Genomic DNA, 23,877 nt, shown 5'->3' on the forward strand with positions numbered 1-23,877 from the left:
GATGAAATCAGCTCCAAAAAGCAAAACAAAACAAAACAGAAAAAAGAAAAAAACCCTTATTTGGAATAAGAACAGTGAGTGGCCACTAGGACACAATTAGAAAGAGAGAAAGCAAGAAAGTAGATAGAGGGGAGGAAGGAAGGAAGGAAGGAAGGAAAGAAGGAAGGAAGGAAGGAAGGAAGGAAGGAAGGAAGGAAGGAAGGAAGGAAGGAAGGAAGGAAGGAAGGAAGGAAGGAAGGAAGGAAAGAAGGAAGGATGAAAGGGAGGAAGGGAGGGAGGGAGGGTGGGAGGGCAGAAAGGCTTTTGATCAACCTATAGTGACTCTAACTATATTTAGCAATATTTTTCCTCTTTAATGTTAGGTCAAAAAATTTCACCTGTTCATAATTATTTTAGGATTATAGGCCCTATGTTTTGTTAATTTTGAACAAGTTCTTACTAGTATACTAGCTAGCATACTTTCGAAATTTGTTACTGTCAATTTTACAATCCTACAAGGTATATTAAGGCTATGTGTGATATATCCTGAGAAAGAACTGTGGAGTTTAAACAAAAATCAAAGATTATTATCTTCAATTTTTAAAAAAGTTGTCTTATGAGCTACATGATTTTGCTATCTCTAAAGTTTTCTTTCTTCTTCAAGGATATTTTTTTTCTCTCAATACATTCAATTTTGATCACTGCATAGTATGGAAATAATTAAAGATTATCAGATTGCCTTCTGTTGGGGGGAGGGGTGGGAAGGGGAAAATTGTGAAATTCAATAACTTTCAAAAATGGTTGGTAAAAGCTACTATTGTATATAATTGGAAAACAAATAAAAGTTATATAATTTTAAAAAGTTTAAATTTATGCTTGGTCTAAGAGGAGGGAAAATATAGCAGTTATCAGTGAATTACCAGATATATTTTAGGCAAAGAAAAAATTTCCTAAAAATTAAATCTGTTCAAAAATAAAATGGGTTTTTGTTCCACCAACCATGTTGCCGATTATGTGTCTAAAGTTTCACCTCCCACTTTTGTGGTATTAAATGAGTTTAAATTGAAATTAATAATAGACAAATATTAATTGATCTCTAAAATTGTGTGATTCAATTAATATAAAGTATCATTATAAAGTATCTATTGTGTTCTTGGTACTCTATAGTAGCTAAAATACATTAAAAAGACAAAAATGAAACATTTTTTAAGAAAGCAGTGCCTTGACCCTCAATGGAATTTTTCATAGCAAAGGCAGGAGTAGCAACTACTAAGTATGTTATAAAGGAGATTCTTACTCAGGTATATGTTTGACTACATCAAACAATAAGCAAACATTTATTATAAATACTATATGTCAGAACCCTTCCAACTATAAGATTATGTGCATTGGATTGTATTTATCAACAAAAGAGATGAAAACTCACAATTACCAGAAAAACGCTATCAAAGTTGTAAAGATAATGACATTTGTTAGCACGAAACAGAGTATTTTAAAAACCAGAATTACAAATAAAAGTAATACTGTTTGTACAATAAATAAATATTTTAAGAAAATATTTTTAAACTAAGGTGATGATTAATATTTTATTAATGAACAAATAAAGAATTCTATTTCCAAATTTTGCTTTTTTATCCCCTTAAAGTGAAATTGCTTCTTAAAACTGCCTTCTTTTCTAGAAGAAAGTCTGGATTCTCATTAACAAGCTCCAGACCTGGATACTCCATTTTTAATGTCACTGCAGGCTTTAGCTATCCCAAAAAACACACACACAGAGCAAATCCACTGGAGGTGAAATAATTAACCCACATGAAAATCTGAATTGGGAGTTAACATTTTTGCATTTTGTTCTAAATGTTCCAAAAGGCCACTGGTGATGCTGACATTTAACAAGATAAACTATTGCACCTAAGCAGTATTATTAGTCTCTGTATTGCTCCCTCTGATTTTTAGACTAATACTTTGGTGTTCATGCAATGTAGATGCTAAAACAGACCCATCCTGTTTGATAGTATTGCTTTTTCTTGGTTGTAAAAACAGAATGGAACTAAAGGCCAATATTTCCAAATCTAGTTGGCATGTACTATTAATCAGAATGCAAAAAATGAACAACAGCAAAACAAATCTCTCTAATGTCATCACTATTTTGAAACATCTATTTTGACAATTGTTCAACCTTTCTGGTCTTTTATTTTTTTAATTACAAACTGACCACAATGAAATGTAAGATGACTGAATGTCTGTGCTCAAGTATAGTGAATGACCACCTTATTATAAAATCATCAAGTAGGAATCTAGTGATCTAATTCCAGGACCTTTTAGGTCTTTTAACCTACCCTACCATTTACATGTGTCATTTTGTCTTTACTGAGTACATCATTTTTAATATAGACTACAAGGGTTAATTAGACAGAACTTCTTGCTTCCTCATATAACCAATTTCATAGCAACCCCAGTGAATTCTTTCTAAAACATTACATTCTAATAACTAACTCTTCTGTTCAGTTTTAGAGCACATTAATTCTATGTATATTAAGTGAAATGTATATATGATGGAAATATCCACTTTTCACAGTTGAGAAGTAAAAACCAATGACATATCACTCACTACCAATATGGTTCTCAGAGAAAGTCCATCTTGAACATAATATAAAAGAAATAAGCTAAATATATGTTGATTAAAATTTCATCATGAAGACAATAGTAATGGGCAGCTAGGTGGTACAGTAGATAGAGCACCAGCCCTAGAGTCAGGAGTACCTGATTGCAAATCTGGCCTCAGAAATTTAACAATTACCTAGCTGTGCGGCCTTGGGCAAACCACTTAACCCTATTTGCTTTGCAAAAAGAAAAAAAAAAACCCTAAAAATAAATAAATAAAGACCTTAGGAAAGTAGTAGAGAAGCAGACAAGATGAAAAATAAATTTTGATGATAAGCTGCCCAAACAGAAAATTGCCAATCAAACCAATAAACAAAAGAAGAAAAAATGAGTTAAACAAATTAGAAAATAACACAAATGACTAAACATTATACAATTATGGGATGGTCTTCCTCATCTCCATTTTTTTTTATCAAGACCCATCCTACATTCTGCACATTATATCCCATTTTTCCTGTTATCTATAAATTCTCTTGTTTTCCTTCTATTGATATTTACTGCATATTTTATTTATTCTACATATGGCTTGCTTATATAGGTTTGTTTTCATGTTGTGCTTACATTAGATTGTGAATTTTTTGAAATCAAAGACTGTATTTTGACTTTCTTAGTATCCCCCTATGCTTTATAGAATGTCTGACACATAGCAGACAGTTAATAAATGTTTATTGACTGTTTGACTGTGATGGAAATCAATTTTTAAATTCTGATGAAAAAGAAGACAATTTGACAACTGTATCTGACTAAATATGGACTATAAATCCCCTACCAAAGGAAGAAAAATAAAATAAAACAAAACACACAGGAAAAAAACCCAACCCTTTCAAATCTGATGAACACTTTGTAGAAATTATTTTATGTATCTTTTCCTTTAGCCTAATTCCTCATGTTAAAAATTATTAATTTATAACTATGTTTAACAATATATATATATATATGTACATATATATATATATATATATATATATATGTATTTATATAGTTATAAAGTGCTAACCTGACTGTTCCTTGCTGAGGGGAGGGACCTGGGAAGGGAAGGTGGAAGGAAATTTTGTAACTTGGAAATATGCATATACATATGGATGAAAATAAATATATAAATATTTTAAGAAAGATTTGATTTATTTTTTATTTACACATTTATAAAATAGTTTGGTTTAAGAGTAAACATAATCCCCCTTCCCCACAAAAATATAAAACATCATGAGAAATAAAGTAAAAGAAAGAGAAAAAATATGTTTCAGCCTGTATTCTGATACCATCAGCTCTGTCTCAGGTATATCACTTTCAGTATCATAAATTCATCATAGAAGTTACTTCCATATTTTTCCACAGTTGCTGCTGATGATTGTAATTTCCTCAATCCATTCCTCCCCACTACCTCCTATTATATTTTCTCTCACCATTCACTCTGTTCCTCTTTGCTGTGGGGCAACCAAGTGGCTCAGCAGACAGAGCACCAGCCCTGGGGCCAGGAGGCCTCAAGCCCACATCCTACCCCAGGGACCCAGCAATCATAGGGTCCAGTGATCCTGGACAGATCACTCAATCCTAGCACCTTGCAGAAAGAAAAAGAGAAAATGTGTCAAATCTGATTATCTTCTCCTATGATCTACCTTCTCCTCTATCACCCACAACCTCCCCTTCCCCCTGCCCCCCTTCTCTTCTTTTTCTTCTAGATGTGTATACCCTATTGAGTGTGTATGCTGTTTCTTCACTGAGTCATTTCTGATGAGAATGAAGTCTCCCTCATTCCCCCTTGCTTTCCCGCCTTTCATACCACTGCAAAACTACACAAAATATCTTTTATATGAAATATTTTAGCCTATTCTGCCTCTCCTTTTTCTTACTCCCAGTACATTTCCCTTTCACCCATTGACTCCATTTTTACAATATAACTTCAAATTCAGCTCTCTCCTGTGCTTCATCTATAAAAGCTCCTTCTACCTGCTCTATTAAATGAGAAGGTTCATAGGAGTATTATCAGTATCATCTTTCCATGCAAGATTACATGCAGTTCATCATTATTAAGCCCCCCCCCCCCCAATTCACCCTTCTCCTCCACTCTCTATTCTTGACCTGAGTCTGGTACTTGAAGATCAAACTTTTTTGTTCAGCTCTGGTTGTTTCAACAGGAAAATTTGAAATTTCCCTGTTTCATTAAAAGTCCATCTTTTCCCCTGGAAGTGGATGTTCAGTTTTGCTGGGTAGTTGATTTTCGGTTGCATTCCAAACTCTTTTGCTTTCCAGAATATTAGGTTCTAAGCCCTATGATCACATAAAGTAGATGCTGATAAGTCCTGGGTAATCCTTACTGCAGCTCCATGATATTTAAATTGTGTCCTTCTGGCTGCTTGTAATGTTTTCTCTTTGACTTGGGAGTTCTGGAACTTGGCTCTAAAATTCCTGGGGGCTGTTGTTTTTTTTTTTTATTTTTTCAGTCTCTTTCTGTGAGAGATTGTGGATTCTCTCAATTTCTATTTTACCCTCTGCTTCTAGGATATCAGGGCAATTTTCCTGTAGGAATTCCTTAAGAATGAGGTCAAGCCAGAAAGGGCAATGAACAGTGTGCAAAGGGATGTGGGAAATCTGGGACACTAATACATTGTTGGTGGACCTGTGAATTCATCCAACATTTCTGGAGAGAAATTTGAAATTACAAACAAAGGGCAACAAAAATGTGCATACCCTTTGATCCAGCAATACCACTACTGAATCTATACCCTGAAGATATTATGAAAATGAGTAAAAACATCACTTGTACAAAATAATCATAATGGCCCTGTTTGTGGTGGCAAAGAATTGGAAATTAAGTAAATGTCCTTAATTTGGGGAATGGCTTAACAAACTGTGGCATATGTATGTCATGGAACAGTATTGTTCTAATAGAAGCCAAGAGGGATGAGAATTCAGGGAAGCCTGGAAGGATTTGCATGAACTAATGCTAAGCAAGATGAGCAGAACCAGAAAAACATTATTACACCCTAACATCAACATGGCATTGATGACCAACCTTAATGGACTTGCTCATTCCATCAGTGCAACGACCAGGGACAATTTTGGGATACATGTGATGGAAAATAATCATCGGTATCAAGAGAAAGAATCATGTAGTTTGAACAAAGACCAAAGACTATTACCTCTAATTTAGAAAAAAAAAGCACCTGTTATTATGTCATTCTGCTATCTCTTATACTTCATTTTTCTTCCTTAAAGATATAATTGCTCTCTCTCATCACATTCAACTTAGATCTAACAGACTGCCTTTTGTGTGTGTTGGGGGGAGGTAACAGAAGGAAGATTGGGGGGAAAATTGTAAAACTCAAAATAAATAAAATCTTAAACAACAAAAAAAATGAGATAAAGGCTCTTTTCCTGATCACTAATTTCAGATGTCCCAACAACTGTTAAATTATCTTTCCTGAGTCTGTTTTCCAGATCAGTTGTTTTTTCAATGAGATATTTCACATTTTCTTCTTTTGCTGTTGAACTATTGTATCTTGATTTCTCAAAAAATCATCAGCTTCCTTTAGCTCCATTCTACATCTGAAAGATTTGTTTTCCTCAGAGAGTTTCCTTATCTCCTTTTCCATCTGGTCAATTCTGCTTTTTTTGGAGAGAAAAAAATTGTATCTTTTATTCACAAATCTTGCAGGATACCGGTATCTCACCTAGCATGAGGCATGAAGTAGCATGTGAACATCAGGTAATTTATAGTCTTCAGAAACTCTTTCCCCTCCCTCTTGGATTTTCATAGGCTCTCAGACTTTGAGGTACAATCTAAGAGGTCCACCCATTCCATGAAATGTCTCTAATATGATTCCCCCCTACACATCATATGACACATGATATGTTGATGAACCCCAATCATCACATGGTGTATGTGGTATAATATTCAATTACCTAATCGCACAAATGCGGTTGCATTAAGTCAATATCTCTAGGTCACTCTTGACTGTTTGAAAACAAGATTCTTCTAATCTTGGGTTTGCCATTTCTAGAATGGGATTAGGAAAAACTCTACCAGTTTTGTGATTAGTTGGGGCCATTCACCCTTGGAACCCTAGGGGCCCCCTTCCACATCTTGTGAAGACCAATACCCTCCATTCCTCACAACTCCCCCTTTTCATCTTAATAACAACTTGGTCTTCACACTTCACCAGCAGTGTCTTCTTCAAATTAATTTACAGTCCTCATCCTTGATAAGACTATTGACTTTTACTATCAATATCTTCACCTCTTCCTTATTAGAGTCATATATCTATACTAATTTACTGACAGGATTTTGTACTGTTTAGGTTATTAACTACATCATACATGGGAGACACACATGGGTAATAGGATTATCCCTATTTAGCATTTAGTCAATAGTAAGATGTCCAGTAACTGGTTCCACCATGAATCAGTAAACCCATTCATCCAAGAGGTACTAAAGATACTAAAGGTGCTTGTCCAGGATTGGACTGGAACATGTGCCAACTTTCTGATATCCCTTGTTATTTCCTTTACCAGCTTTACATAGTCATCTATCTTTAGAAACCAACTTGATAAGTTCAGTTTACTACAGACTCCTCCTTCTTCAGCCAACAGGTAGTACAATATTAATGTATGCTGAACAACTGCCTCCCTTGTTTGCTTGGCTTGGTCAGTCAGCAAGTCCAAGGCCTTATCTGTTTAGTTGATAATTTTTCCACTACAATTTGGAGTCTTAGTGTATTCAGGATATAAATTGGGATTCCATAGCCCCAACTCCCATCCTGTGCTCAGGTAGCAAGGCCTACTAAGTCTAGTTAACTCCCTGACCAACCCTATATAGCAATTCCCTGACCAACTCTTTGAACAACTGAGTGTAGGCAGTAGTCCTACACATCCACTAATGTCCCTCTAGTGCAAGTTGGTCTTCCAGGAATATAGTTTCTTGGGTTTTCAATAAATGGATAATACTGTTGTTCCTCCTTACTTCCAAGGGCCCTCTTAAATAGGCCATATAATCATCATGATAATATGTACATTTTCAAAGTACTTTACCCCCTTCCACTGGCAAGTTTTTATACCAATGTCTTTAGAAAGGTCTCTCTGGCTCCAAAATTGATTAAAATATCTTGTGCCGTTGGACCAACACCAAGAATAACTAATATTCCTAGTGATACTCCTCAAATTATTTTTCTTTCAAATGGCCATTTTAGCACTTTTGTTGCAAGTCCATACTAACTCATAATCACAGTTTCCCTTAACAAATACCCCACTTTGCACATCTTTACAAGGGATTCAGGTACCATTATTAATCTCACATGAGTCTGAGGCCACCTATTGCTAAGTTGTACAGTCAAGAATACTTGTACCCTGCTTCTGTACATGTCCAGACATTTGCTACTACCCAGGAAAATATCCTGGCAAGACTGATGTATGGAATAGTCACCAGGAACTGACTCAGTCAGATGCCACTGGTGTTTCTCTCCTCTGCATCAGAATCCTGTGCCACAGTGCACCTCTGTACAGGAACTGAGAATCTAGGCCAGACCCAGGGTGTACTGTCACCCAAGGCCAATTCTCAAACTACTGTGACCTACTGCATGTCCATCAGTTAACTACACCAAAAGACTGGGCATTGACTTCTGTCAGCTAGATTCTTCCCCTTTTACTTGTACCCCATTGTCTAAATCAGAGATAGGACTCTCCCTAGAAAGGATATACAGACTCATGTAAGATAATCATGCCACCCAATAGTTTCCCTCTTTCTCTCTTAGTGGAGAACATTTTCATCCTGCTTCCCCTCCTCCTTTCCATAAGGAGAAAGGCATAAGTAGGGGTGTCACACTTACAGAGTCAAGGGGAAGTTACAGAGAAACAATGTATACAAAGGTGAGAGATGGTGGACATGAACTGGTCCAGTTTCTCTTCTCTTCTCTTCTCTTCTCTTCTCTTCTCTTCTCTTCTCTTCTCTTCTCTTCTCTTCTCTTCTCTTCTCTTCTCCCCTGGAGATTTCCAATGTCTTTGTGTATCTTCTCAATCTCTTCCAAAAAGTCCTCTTCAGCTCTGGTGACTAGCTGAGACCTTGGCTTTTGATAGAGAAACTGCTTAACAGCCTATTCAGATCAAAAAACGTTTCCATCACAAAACAATGAGATTCTGGAGCTTATTATGATTTTCATTTTGCCTTATTGTCATATTGATGCATATACTTCACTTTAACACAATAAAGTTTCATTATTGTTTTACTATATGAGCAAACTTCCAATGAGAATTATCACATTGACTCAAGCTGTAATGTTTACATTCAACAGTTAATTTCCATTCAAAGAGTACCCAGGCATCTGGCTTAAAATGAGCAATCTTAATCTTTGCTCTCATTACAATAATGATTCAAATATCCTTAACTAAAATGAATTTTTTTCAAAATATTCCCATATTTTCCTTTTCCTGGTGTATTTATCTAATTCACATTCCTTTCCCTAAACTGGAACTTGAAACTGTAATTATCCTAAGAATTTCCCATTATTCTCCTTATTACCTAAATATTCCCTCTAAATATAAATTAAGGAAACTTACTTCCTATCTTAACATGTAGCTGATAGCAGGTGTCAGAACCAGACAACTAACCTATCTCTGGCTATTATATCCAAGACATTAAAGTAAAATTCCTTTAAATATATAACTATTGCATGTCAGTGTCCAGGCAGAGGTCATGTGGGTAGTCAAATGTCTTAGGCCAGATTTATTCTTCCAGGTGAGACATTATCCAAATGTCATTTTGGGGAATTCAAGTCAAAAGGGTCCAATGTCAGCTATACAAAGAAGCTGCCCCTTCAGCTGCCCATCGCTGTCACCTGACATCTTTAGCCCATGTGGTTCCTTGGTGCCAAGAACATGATATTTACCCAATAGCATTTCCTTTTGTTGTCCATCCTGGTATCTGTCATAAGAGAAAATCGATTAAAAGTCCTGTGATCTAAAATAGTTGTTTTATCTAGTTAGAACTTCCAGTGAATACAATTCACTAAATTCCAATTATAATCTTAATGGAGTCCCAATTAATGAAACCCCCCACCTAAAGCTCAGAGTATCCTTCCTGTGTCTTTGGCTAAAACCAGGTGTTCTAACTATGACGGGCCTTATAGTCCTCATCTCCTACCTCTTGCTAGAGACAATCCTTTATCTGAAATCCATCTCTCTCTATATATAAAGATGGTATATCAGATTCCCCTTGGCTAGAGAGAAACCTCCTTCTAGCCTCTTATAATTGACATCCAATTAACACCTTTGTCCAGGAGATTGCACAGGAAAATATCAAATTATCTTGTGTTTATCTTTCTCATATTACATGTTTTTACTTCAAAGCAAACAATCACAGTTTTGAAATATATATATATATATATACACATATCCAAAATATTCCCAATTCAGTTATATAACTAGACAATTCTATACACAAATTTGTTCACCTACTAGCCATTCTCAACATACAAATGGTTATTTTTGTTTTGGAAAGGCAATTGGGGTTAAGTGACTTTTCCAAGGTCACACAGTTAGGCAATCACCAAGTGTCAGAGGCCCGGTCTGAACTCAGGTCTCCTCAATTCAGGGCTTAGTGCTCTATCCTCTGTACCACCTAGCTGCCGCATAACATATGAATTACTTTTCAGACTTCTGTAAAACATTTAGAATATCATAAGTGGATTCAAATTTCCATTATGCATAATTTCAATATAACAGAACAGCAATAAGAGTAACACACAAATTACTAGATGGAACAAAGCAATCCTTCCAATATTACATTATTCATGCTCTCACAGATCTAGTCCAGAATGGGCCATACTTTTTGATATTTCCCTTGTTGCCCTTAAAAGCAATCATATGTTAATCCCATACTTTAACAATACAATACTTAAATAACATATTCACAATAGATAACTAAATATTACAAATATAATAACATAATTGATAAATACATCTTATTCATCAATAAGTTACCTTACAACATGTGTCAGAGCCCCCATATCAGCTGTCTGCAGTAAACAAGAGAGAAATACACATTCTTGACTTCTTTAAAATTAAACATACATTGTTAACATACATTAATATGTATTAATCATAAGATTCTTATTTAAACATCTCATTTCTCTTAGAACAAGAGCAAAATGAATATCCCATGATCTTTACACTTTTGTCTCTTTACCCAGATTCTCAGAATCCAATCTCATACATATGATACATTTAAAACCCCAATGCAATTACAACTAAACTTCCCAACAGTTTAGTTTGATAAAAAAAAAAAAACTTTAGAGTACCTTATATAGAGAACCCAACACTCACATTCCAAAAGCTCTATCCAAAATAAAATTGTCAGCATTATTAGGCTTAACATTAAAGCAAATTAGAGTTCTTTTCCCCAAAATAAATCAGTAAAGATCCTTGGTAACATAGGTATTTCTCTTCTTAGTAACATAATAGCACTTTTCTTTAACCCAATGGCTTTACAATAAAGCTTAAAATCCCAAACCACTCAACTCCTTGCAATAGTTACAATAGTGTTAAAATAGATTATAATCCCAAACTAATTTAACAATCTAGGTTGTTTAATTCCTCCCATTTTGTACAAATTGTCAGAATGTAACAATACTAATATCCCTCTTTTAAAACCCTCTGGGTGCTTCCCAAAACTCTAGTTCAGAAACCTTAAAAACAATGAGAGGCATCACTCAAGCCATGTGGCCAGAGCAAATATTCATTAGACGTGATTTCCTTTCAATAAACGAGTCTCCTAACCCCTGAATTTTATATTTTCTTCCTTTCCTGTCACATATCCCACCTGTGATGGGGTCTCTTTCTCTTTAAGGCTTAAGTCATTGAGGTCTCCTCTCTTCCCACCTTCTTCAATGGGCAGTTGGGGCACTCCTCAGCTGGATTTAGTACAGAGTTTAAGACTTAACAAGATGGTGAATGGATGGGATTAAGACCACACATCCAACCCACCCCCCTTTCCCTAACCCAGGGAGAAAAGCATGGGATCTTTCCCAGACACTCATAAGGACAAGTAATCTTCCATCCTCTAACTTCTTAATCTTTCCCCTAAACACTTCTAAACTTTCCTCAAACAATTCTTTAAGAATCCCCCTCCCCCTTCTCTTTGCCTCTACACATCAAAACAGCTACCACTTGGCTCAGCGAGGAAAGGGCTGATTTCCACGTGAGGGCCCCTGCATAACTACTTCCTTCTACCCCCACCTTCTGCAAAGCCTCAGCCCAATTCCCAGCTCCCCCAGCTGAAAACAAGCTGTGCCTTCTGACCCAGAAATACACAACACAGACATTTACCCAAGACAGGACATAGAACACACACACACACACACACACACACACACACACACACACAGACACACACAGACACATACACGCAAACATTTTTCTCTGAAGTCCCCATCCCCCAGGTTTCTGAGCAATTGGTTGGGCTTGAGGGACAAGAGTCCCCTGAGTTTCCTAGTCAAAGTTCATGAAGGGCATGATCTGTGTCTCTTTCTCCAAGGGTGTTCTCTTTTAAATGTCCTGTTTTATTACATTTAAAACATTCATTCATTCTGTCCACTCCTTCTCCCTTTCTTTCCCTTGTGAAGAGGACATTTAAGATTGACATTAATTCTCCCCATGTGAAGAGGTTGGTCCCTAAGAATTGTTCCAATTGGCCAGATATTTCTATTGGATCCTCTACTAAAGATTCCATCTCCGTTTTGAATGTGTTGACTTCTGATGGGGCATTCACATAACCTATCCCCCATCCCTGTCCTCCCATTGTCTTTTTCTCCTTTCTCCAAACTTACCATTTCCTCTTGGGCTCTACTGTTAGCCTCCCCCTCTCTAGGAGCAGTTGGAGAACTTGGAGTAGACTGAGAATCAGGGGATGGGGGGGTAGGACAGAGGCAATATTGCCAGAGGATCCCACCTATGTTTCTTATCTCTTTCTAATTTACTTAGAAATAATTTTATATCCCCAATTATCCCACATACTGCGAATCCTACTGTCTCTTCTTTAAAGGTATCATGTTATTAAAAAAAATATTTAAACTTTTCTCTTTACTCCAGACAGCATCCTTGACATCCAAGCTAAGTTCCTACACAAAGGACCTCTCCTTGGGTATTTCATAGGGAGGGGGTCTCTTCCTCAACCCCCCAGGTACCTTTTTGGATCCCTTGGTCTCCCATCTAGGATCTTTCTTCTCTGGAATTATCTAGAATGGGGAATTCTAAGCATTGAAAAGTAAAAATTAAAGTTTTCCTACCTTTCTGGGTCATTTCCAAAATTTTCCATCACTTCCCCCATAAATGGCAGGGTTTCAGGTCCATTCAGAGATCCACTTGAGGGAACCCTGGAAAAGAAAGGGAGACCTGGCTTGAAATCAAGCTATGAGGGGCGGCTAGGTGGCGCAGTGGATAAAGCACCAGTCCTAGAGTCAGGAGTACCTGGGCTCAAATCTGGTCTCAGACCGGATTTGTGGCTGTGTGGCCTTGGGCAAGCCACTTAACCCCATTTGCCTTGCAAAAAAAAACCCTAAAAAAAAAAGAAATCAAGCTATGAGTGCTCCTTCCTCCGGTTTCTTCTGGGACTTCTTCAAGTGGGTTCTATGTATCCTGGACATGAGTCCCCATATTGTTATAAATGAATGAGATAAAAAAAAAACTGCTAGAATGAGAGAAAATTTAGATTTTATTCATGAATCCTGCAGGATATGGGTAACTCACGTAGTATGAGGCACCCCAATTCTGCTTTTTAAAGCATTCTTCCCCCAATAACTTTTTGAATTGTTTTATCCATTTGACCTGAGCTGGTTATAAACATGTTAGTTTCCTCAGCAACTTTAGTCTCCTTGACTAAGCTGATGACTTTATTTTCATGTTTTTCCTGCCTCTTTCTCATTTCTTTTCTGAATTTTTCTTCTATCTCCCTTACTTGATTTTCAAAATCTTTTTTGAGCTCTGTCATTACCTGAACCCAACTTCTATATTTCTTGGAGTCTTTAGATGCAGAAGTTTGGACTTTCTCATCTTCAGATTGAGTATTTTGGTCCTCCATGGGACCAAAGTAATTGTCTATGGTCAGGTTCCTTTTTTCCTGTTTAATAATTTCCCCAGCCTGTGCCTGGTTTGGGGGGTTCTTCCTGAGCTTTTGAGTATTATTGGACTGTCCCCACAAAGACCTCAGTGTGTGAGGCTTTGACTGCTCTCCTAGTCTGAAAGACCACAAGCTCATTTCTCTGCCACAGGGCAGAGGTCCCTACTCTATGGGGGGGCTAGACTGTAACCAGGGTCTGAATGTGGTCAGAGCCCCAGAGTCCTGTTCCAGGGACAGAGGACAGACCTCTGCAGTCTCCCTCCACTTCTTTACCTTCAGTGTGTTAAACACTCAGGGAGAAGCTGCCTGGAGATTCCTGCTGGGTGGCTCTATGGGCCTATTTCCATTTCCTGGATCTGGGCTGCACTGAGTGCCACAACCATGCTGAGAGGCCAGGCTTCATGCTCGCTCTGGCAGAGGTTTCCCTGCTGATCTTCCAAGTTGTGCTTGGTGCTCCCTGGAGTACATGTCAGGAAGCTGCTTCTGCTGCTGGGAGACTATGGTCCTAGGCTTCCTGGAGCTGTTCCTAGGAGTCTAAGGTTCCTTCTCTCTGCAACAGCCACCCCTTAAATGCTATGGAACACAATTTTTCCACTATTTTCCAGGTTGCCTTGGGCTGGAGAATTGCCTCACTGGATCTTTCTGTGGATTCTGTCTCTCAAAAATTTAGTTAGAGACATAATTTTAAGGTTTTTGAAATATTTTGGACAGAGCACCTAAGAGAGGCTCAGAGGCTCTTCTGCCACCATCTTGGTCCCCCTAAATATATAATTTTTTTCATTTTATTGTGGTTGTATTTAATTGTGTTAAGTGTTTTATTTTTAATTGTTTTTTATTATAGATATTAGAGGCATGGAATTTATCTGAGAATCACCTGTTTATTCCACTGCCTAGAAGCTTAGAGGTTTTCGTTATAGAAAGACTTCATTATTATCAAATATGTCTATGTCCCAGTTCACACATTTTAGTAAGAAATGTAATTAATTTGCTTTTCTACATCTTAAATGACCTAATGCAATTATTTCTGCCACTTTTTAGGAAAGCATACCCTTTATATCCCTAATTCACTTTTTTAAAATTAATTTTTATTAAAGATATTATTTGAGTTTTACAATTTTCCCCCCAATCATACTTCCCTCGCCCCACCCCTCCATGGAAAGCAATCTGTCAGTCTTTACTTTGTTTCCATGTTGTAACTTTATCCAAATTGGGTGCGATGAGAGAGAAATCATATCCTTAGAGAAGAGACAAGAAGTCTAAGAGGGAACAAGATCAAACAATAAGATATCTCTGTTTTTCTAAATTGAAGGGAATAGTCCTTGAATTTTGTTCAAACTCCACAGCTCCTTATCTGGATACAGATGGCACTCTCCTTTGGAGACAGACCAAAATTGTTCCTGATTGTTACACTGATGGAATGAGCAAGTCCTTTAAGGTTGAACATCAGTCCCATGTTGCTGTTAGGTTGTACAGTGTTTTTCTGGTTCTGCTCATCTCACTCAGCATCAGTTCAAGCAAATCCCTCCAGGCTTCCCTGAAATCCCATCCCTCCTGGTTTCTAATAAAATAATAGTGTTCCATGACATACATATACCACAGTTTGCTAAGCCATTCCCCAATTGAAGGACATTTATTTGATTTCCAATTCTTTGCCACCACAAACAGGGCTGCTATAAATATTTTTGTACAAGTAATGTTTTTGCCCTTTTTCATCATCTCTTCAGGGTATAGACCGGAGTAGTGGTATTGCTGGGTCAAAGGGTATGCAAATTTTTGTTGCCCTTTGGGCATAGTTCCAAATACCTCTCCAGAAGGGTTGGATGAGTTCACAGTTCCAACAACAGTGTAATAGTGTCCCAGATTTCCCAACTCTTCCAACAATGATCATTATCCTTTCTGGTCATATTGGACAATCTGAGAGGTGTGAGGTCATACCTCAGAGAAGATTTAATTTTCATTTCTGTAATAATTAATGATTTAGACCATTTTTTCCATATGTCTATGAATTACTTTGATCTCCTTATCTGTAAATTGCCTTTGCATATCCTTTGACCATTTGTCGATTGGGGAATGGCTTTTGGTTTTAAAAATATGACTCAGTTCTCTGTATATTTTAGAAATGAGTCCTTTGTCAGAATCATTAGTTGTAAAGATTGTTTCCCAATTTACTACATTTCTTTTGATCTTGGTTACAGTGGTTTTATCTGTGCAAAGGTTTTTAATTTAATGTAATAGAAATCATCTAATTGGTTTTTGGTGATGTTCTCCAACTCATCCTTAGTCATATACTGCTCCCCTTTCCATAGATCTGACAGGTAAACTAGTCCTTGATCTTCTTTGCTTATGGTATTTTTTTTTAATGTCTATGTCCTGTAACCATTTGGATCTTATCTTGGTAAAGGGTGTTAGGTGTTGGCCTAATCTTAGTTTCTTCCATATTAACTCCCAATTATCCCAGCAGTTTTTATCAAAGACTCTTTTGGTTTATCAAACAGCAGATTATTATAATCATCTCCTGCTTTTACACCTAATCTATTCCACTGGTCCACCACTCTATTTCTTAACCAATAGCAAACAGTTTTGATGACTGATGCTTTATAATATAATTTTAGATCAGGTAGGGCTAAGCCACCTTTCTTTGCTCCTGGCAATTCTTGACTTTTTATTTCGCCATATGAATTTACTTACAATTTTTTCTAACTCATTGAAGTAATTTTTTGGAATTTTGATTGGTAGGGCACTAAACCAATAGCTTAGTTTTGGTAGAATTGTCATTTTTATTATATTAGCTCTACCTATCCATGAGCAGTTGATATTTGCCCAGTTATTTAAATCTGATTTAATTTGTGTGGGAAGTGTTTTATAATTATTTTCAAAAAAGATTGAGTCTGTCTTAGCAAATAGACTCCCAAGTATTTTGTCTGAGGTTACTTTGAATGGGATTTCTCTTTCTAGCTCTTCCTGCTGTATCTTGCTAGATATATATAGGAAAGTTGAGGATTTATGAGGGTTTATTTTATAACCTGCTACTTTGCTAAAGTTGTTAATTGTTTCCAGGAGTTTTTTGGATGATTTCTTGGGATTCTCTAGGTAGACCATCATGTCATCTGCAAAGAGTGAGAGTTTTGTCTCTTCCTTCCCAATTCTAATTCCTGGCCAGTAGGATGTGCTGGTTGCTTTCTCTGGAGTGTCTGTGACCTTGGTTGGGCTTGAGGGAAGGAATTGGAGCTATTGAATTCTTTTGCCTTCAATCAATGGTGGGCTTTACCCTGGCCTGAGGTCATTCCTCAGCTGGGCTGGTGCTTTGGTTCACACACCTGGGCCTGAGGCAGAAGTAGTTTGCAACTGTTTGTTTTGGAGGAGGCCTCAGTGCAATGGAGGCGTGGACTCAGATTTTCTCAGACCTGAGGAGCCTAGGGATGGCGTCAGCAGCTCTCCTGCACCAGACCTCTCAATGCGGCACCTTCCCCAAGTTCCAGGGGCACAGCACCAACACCAGCGCCTCTGCTTCCCGGCAGACCCAAGCCCCTTTTGTCCAGCCCCACCGCTGATCCAGCAGGTGCAGCTCTCGGGCCCTCAGACTCCTGGTTCCAATTCAGCAGTTAATCTGGCTGATCTGGGACTGTTCCTCCCTTGGAGCCCAGACTCACCCACGGGTACACAGCGAAGTCTGTTGCGGGAGACAAATCCTGAGGTAAATGTTCCTCTCCTGGCTTTTCTTTCTGGGTTTCCTGGTTCGGATTTCTTTTACAAGGTTTTTTTTTTCATGTGATAGATGGGGAAGAGATCAGGAGACTTTAGAACTGTGCCTGTCTTCTCTCCTCCATCTTAGCCAGAACTCAACATAATTCTTTAAAGTAGATGGTATTATCCCTGTTTAATAGACAAATAAACAAAATTTCAGAGAGGATACAATTGTATTGCCTAGGGTCACAAAGAATATCTGAGTAAGGATATGAATTTAATTCTTCCTGAGAACAAATGAAGCATTCAGTCCACTTTGTTACTTATGTTACTTACAAAGAATTAAAAGGAAATTCAAATTTAACACTTGGTACACCTTGTTCAATTTACATATTAGGTATTCATTCTTTTTGTTCCTTTAACCAATCCTTTAACCAATATAGGAATGAAGCTGACCATCTCCCTTTCTGGGAATTAATTTCTTTTCGCATTTATCAGTTTTATGACCCTACATTTTCCCAACATTCACTAAAACAGCCTTCATTACTTTTTTTTTTAGTTTAGTTTTTTTTTTCTTGCCAGGAAATGGGATTAAGTGGATTGCCCAAGGCCACACGGCTAGGTAATTCTTAAGTGTCTGAGGCTAGTTTTGAATTCAGGTACTCCCGACTCCAGGGCTGGTCCTCTATCCACTTCACCACTTAGCAGCCCTTCCTTCATTATTTTTTTGTAGGATATATCCCTTTATTCATGGGATGGAGTATAGGTTGGGGAGGGAGAATACTGGATAGAAAACAAGGCAGACTTGATTTCTCTTTTTCTTGGTTGACATAAAGATCCCAGTTTGGACCTATGATGATTTTGGATTTGTTAAATACTATCAGGTGGTGACTATGGATTATTTCTATCTTTACTCTTCAGTTCTGATAATTCTAGGAATTTAATTATTACTTGAAATGTGTTATTTAAGGAATTTTGTGTGATAGTGGTTTCAACATATAGTGAGTTTAAAACAATTTTTCCTTGTGTTGGTTTCCAGATCAGTTGTTTGTCTTTAATTTTTAAAATAGTAAATATCTCATATGTTCTGATTTTTTAGTCTTGACTTTGTTTCACTGTTTTTTTCCCCTTATCATTAAACTTTGGAGATAGTTTCTTATAAGAATGGTAGATAATAGGGCAGCTTGGTAGTGCAGTGGATAGAGCACCAGCCCTGGAGTCGGGAGTACCTGAGTTCAAATCGGGCCTCAGACACTTAATAATTACCTAGCTGTGTGGCCTTGGCCAAGCCAATTAACCCCATTGCCTTCCAAAAACATAAAAAAAAGGAAAAAAAAAAGAATGGTAGGTAATATGCCAAAGGCTCTTTGGTTTAGAATCTTGCTCTGTTTTTTGTATTGCTCAATTTCCCTTCTCTTTCATGTGATATTTGCCACTTCAGCTAAAATAGTTTTCTCACCCTGATCATGGTAGTTGCTTGGTAGTTAGTGGGAATTGGTAGCTCTCTTTCTTCATAGGAGTTGGTTTGCAGACGATGACTTTGAAGATTGGGCAGAGAACAGAAAAATTATTTTGGATAACCAAACCATTCCCAGGCTTCTTGTGTCCATATGCTCATTGGTGACATTTAGTCACCAGATGCTATTGCTGATAATGAAGAAGAATGAGTAATTCCTAACCTTCAATTATCAAACATTTCCCAATTTCTAGGTCCTTTTTCTCCTCCCTGACATAGTTCTTGGGCTTACAAAAATCTCTATATATTTGTATCTATCTATATATCTATATAGATAGATAGATATAGATATAATATATATGTACTTTTGTCTGTTCTGATCTTTTTTTTGTGCCTGCCCAAAAGTGTGAATGGGGAAAGGTAAAGAAACAGATGTTTATTAAGCACCTACTATATGCCAGTCACTGACTTAAGCCTTTTTCAAACACTTTCTTTATACTAAAGGAATTATTTCTCAATTGAAGGACATGCCATTTACTATCTTTTGAGTCAGATCTAACTTGTTTTGATGATTAGTTGAAGTAATTTGCTCTTCTACCAAACTTTCTTTGATCTACCTCTCGAACAATTATCTCTTCTTTTGTCATTTTGAGCCACCTGGTATATGTGAGATGAAAACTTAAAACTATTTAAATTTATACTTTTCTTATAAACCCATAGTTTTCTCCATTGGATTAAGAGTTTAATTTTGTTTGCCCAGGCCTGTGGCCCTAATTTCTAGTTTGAGAATTTGTTCCACGGAGAGATCTGTATCTGGTATTACTAGATAGGGTGCCCAGATCTTGGCCTCTGATGCATCCCTAAAGTGTGATATCATTTTCTTGGTCCTAGGACTAGCATGTCCTTTTAATTTCAATCTAGATGCTGCTCTCATGGTAGTATTGCCTATTTTATTACATTGTAATGATTTAGTCTTAATTTTATGCGTCCTGAGTGTGTCATACAGGTAAACTCCCAAATAGCATATGCCTTTTGTTGTTAGTTTCAACATAAATTATCTTCTAATCATTCCTCCTAATTTTGGTTAGTAAACATGAAATGTTATGATTTTATATAGTTACTTTGAATGATGCTCACTTGAAACATTTCCGAATCATTGCTGTTTGTTTCTTTGCTAATTTCCTGGAGCTTTCTAAGTATATCATTAAATTATCTTAAAATAGGAAAACTTTTGCCTCCTTGTTATATAAAATCATTGCTTTAGTTTTTCTTATCCTAAAATTATAGTTATAATTGCTAATACTGTTAACAAAGGATAGTAGGAAAGTAAGACAATTTTGCTTTATCCCTGGATAAGATCTATATACTTTGAGATTGTTAAATTTCCTTTCAGCCTCATCAACATTTAATCAACTCAAAATATTGTTCAGCGAAAAACATTTATTAGTCCTTACTACTGTCAGGGCACTGTGTTAAGTGTTGAGGATATAAGAGAAACAGCCTCAGAGAGATTGCAGTTTACCTGAGAAAGACAAAATCTAGATCCTTAGGTTTAAAGAAAAGAATTACAGAATAAATGTGAAGGATTAGAGTGGTGGTATATAAAAAGTTTTCATAAAGAAGTTCATTTGAACTGACCTTAAAAAGCTAAGAATTCTAAGAAATGAAAGTGAGGAGAGAGTGGATTCCTGGCAAGAAGAACAGAACATGAAAAGTTAAGGATCTAAGAGATGGAATGTCAAGAGGGTCACTAAAGTTCATTAAATAGGAGAGTAACATGATGAGACATATGCTTTAGAAAAATCATTTTTTGCATATATTTAGAGGGAGACTCTCTAAGATTATTAGAGATAGTGGATGGTGTTGAATGAAATCCTAACAGACTCAAGGTGTACAGACCTCACCCAGAGAGATAAATTAAAGCTGTTTCTCTTTCCCCAAATCATTTGACATCAAACTCAAAATGACAGTTATAGGGAGATGAAAGATAAATTACAGAAATGAAAATATGTAAAAAGGAGACAAAAGTATGCTTATTTTAAGATGGTATAAGGAGGAAAAGGCTATTGAAGACAAGATGATTGTGTGAGCAGGGAAAGAAGATAGATATGTGAATTGTTATAACATGGAAATGATAAGATTGGAAGACTGGAGATGTGGGGTAGTTAAGAGTAAAACATCAAGGATTATATTGAGACTGAGATAGTAGAGATACCTTAATATGAAAAAATATCAAAGAGAAGTGCTTTTGGGGAAGAGATAGATGATGAGTTCTATTCAATCTACACGGAATCTAATTTTAAATGTCCAGAAGAGAACTGATGATTTGGGACAAGAATTAAATATATAAATCTAGAAGTTATCTACTGAGAGATGAAAATTTAAGCCTTGGGCACTAATGAGATCCATAAGAGAAAATATTTAGGGGGAGGAGTACACATGGCAGAACATTGAGGAGCCCACCTAGCTAAGGGACATGAGCTATATTGAATTCCACCAACCAACATGGAAAACTAGGAGTAAGACAGGAGAATTAAGAGAAAATTGGACAATTATATAGAAAACTATTAGATTTAGACGAGACATAAAAGGTCACAGGAAAAAATGTATCAGATATATATATATATATATATATGAAAAACTCATAGTCAAACATGAAATAGCTAACAAGAGAAATGGATGGCTTTGATTACTTAAAATTTAAAAGTTTTTCCATAAGCAAGTCTAATATATCTAAGTTTAAAAAGGAAACTTGGCAAAAAATATTCTGTGTTTATCAGATAAAGGTCTCTTTCCAAGATACCTAAGAAACTGATTGAAAATTATAAGAAAAAGCCAATTTTCCAAATTGTCTAAGGATATGAACAGGTAATTTTTAAAGGGAGACAAATACTTGCTATTTATAAACATTTGAAAAAATGCTCTAAATCATTACTAATTGAAGCATGCAAATGTAAATAATTCTGAGGTTTCATCTCACATTCACTAAAGTGGTAAACATGACAAAAAAGGAACATGATAAATAAAGGATGACAATATTGGCAGCAACACTTTAAAGACAACTTTTAAAGCAATATGGTGAATGTAATAACTATGTGTGATTCCAGAGGACCGGTGATGAAACATGCATCCCATGACAGAGAGGTGAAGGATTTAGATAGTAGTATGAGATGAAAAGATTTTTGTATATGGATATTTAGGGCATTTTTTCCCTTGACTATGCATATTTTACAAAGTTTTTTTTTTCTTTTTTAATAAAATAGAAATGGTGTATAGAGAAAATAGACTTCTGTTAATTTTTTGAAAGGTAAGAATCTCATTGCAGATAAGAAATGTTGTAAGGACTTTCAGATTTTACTCTATTAAGTAAAAGAAAAGAAAACAAAGACAAAAAAAAAAGAACTTTCGTGAAAGTTCACAAAGAAGGAGTGTCAGATTTCACACTGAGGTTAAGAAGGATGACAACTGAGAAGATTACATCGGATTTTGTGATTTAGAGATCACTAATGACCAAAATCCAGCTAACAAACATAGTTGGTATGAAACTAAATGTTCCTTGAACATAATGTTGGTGTGTCATGAACGAATGATATTAAATGAAGTAGTTTATATTAGGACCTCTTTTAAACACTAGGTGGCAGTAGGAGATTATTTTTGTGATTAACATATGTTTATATGTTTTCCGAGATCAGATATGGAAGATATTGTTTTAAATCAATAATCACTTCCTTGGGCCCACTGTGTGCTGAACTCTAAACTATACACTGTTAGAAATCTATTTAGAAAATTATAAATTTATGTCTTTAATCTTCAAAACCAGACTGCATTTTTTAATTCTGTCCTCTCTGTTGAATTAAATATTTTATCATAGCTATTACATTACCACTGAAAGCTGGAGTTGCATCCTAAGATTGTAGGGAAGATATAAATTCTACTAAAAACCTGTCAATGGTCCAAATTTATAGCAGCACTTGGAGATGGTGGATAATACCTTCAAAGAGGCAGAAACATAACAGCTTCTACCCCAACATTTCCTTCTAGAAATGCATCATTTCTAAAAACAAAAAAAGAATCAGGAATATCCCAAGGGAAATTATCGGCATTATTAACAAAAATATGTTTATTCAGTGCTGCAATGTTTTTAAGCAATATGAATTTCAATTTATAAAGAGGGCTTGTGATTTACACTGGGAAGAACACTAAATAATACTCCTCTCCCTGATTCCCGTCCTTGGGCAAGGGGAATTCTTATTTCAGCTTTTAACTTTGTATTCTATTGCATGGAGAAAAACTCCCTGTTTGTCTTAAGAAATAAACACTCCAGTGTTGTTTTGCAACTTTTCTCTGACTCTTTCCTTATCCAATTATCAGTGGTCTCCTTAACATTCTCCTGCTGTCTTTTAAAAACTAATTTCAGGCTCTGGAGAGACTTAATGGAATAAGAGGGAGACAGAAGTGCATTTTGTCAGAGATCTACCAACTAATTAGAAAATCTTTTCATCAAGTATAAATACTTTCTCAACTAACCAGGATGTGTTCCTGCAGAAAGCAACAGGTGGTCTCAACAGGAGTCCACTGTTGAAACTGCTGCAGTTTTCAAAGGCAAATCCTTTAAATTCAAGAGTTCTTCACTGACCTTACTGAGCTGCCCCCTCCCTCCCTGCCTCTCCAAGGTGATCTGCTTCAATTTCTCCATCAAATCGCAAAATCTATGCGGTACCTAGATAACAGGCCCTGCTGGACAAGTCATCCTCTAAAGTTTCCAGGAACCTAAAACAGATTCTAACAAGTACAGAAGGGGCGTCCTGTCTGGCGGGTTGAAGTTGCCCTTGGGCTTGGTGGTTAGTGAAGGGAAAGGGAGACTGTGGTCCAGCGCCTCTGCGTCTTCAGACCTCTTTAATCGACCACCGGGACTAGATGCTCCCTAAGCAGCAAACACCCAACACTGGAGGATGGAGAATAAAAGAGCCTAGGAAACGGGGATTAGCGTCTC

The sequence above is a fragment of the Macrotis lagotis genome, chromosome 1 (genome assembly GCF_037893015.1).
Source record: "Macrotis lagotis isolate mMagLag1 chromosome 1, bilby.v1.9.chrom.fasta, whole genome shotgun sequence".
Classification (NCBI taxonomy): Eukaryota; Metazoa; Chordata; class Mammalia; order Peramelemorphia; family Peramelidae; genus Macrotis; species Macrotis lagotis.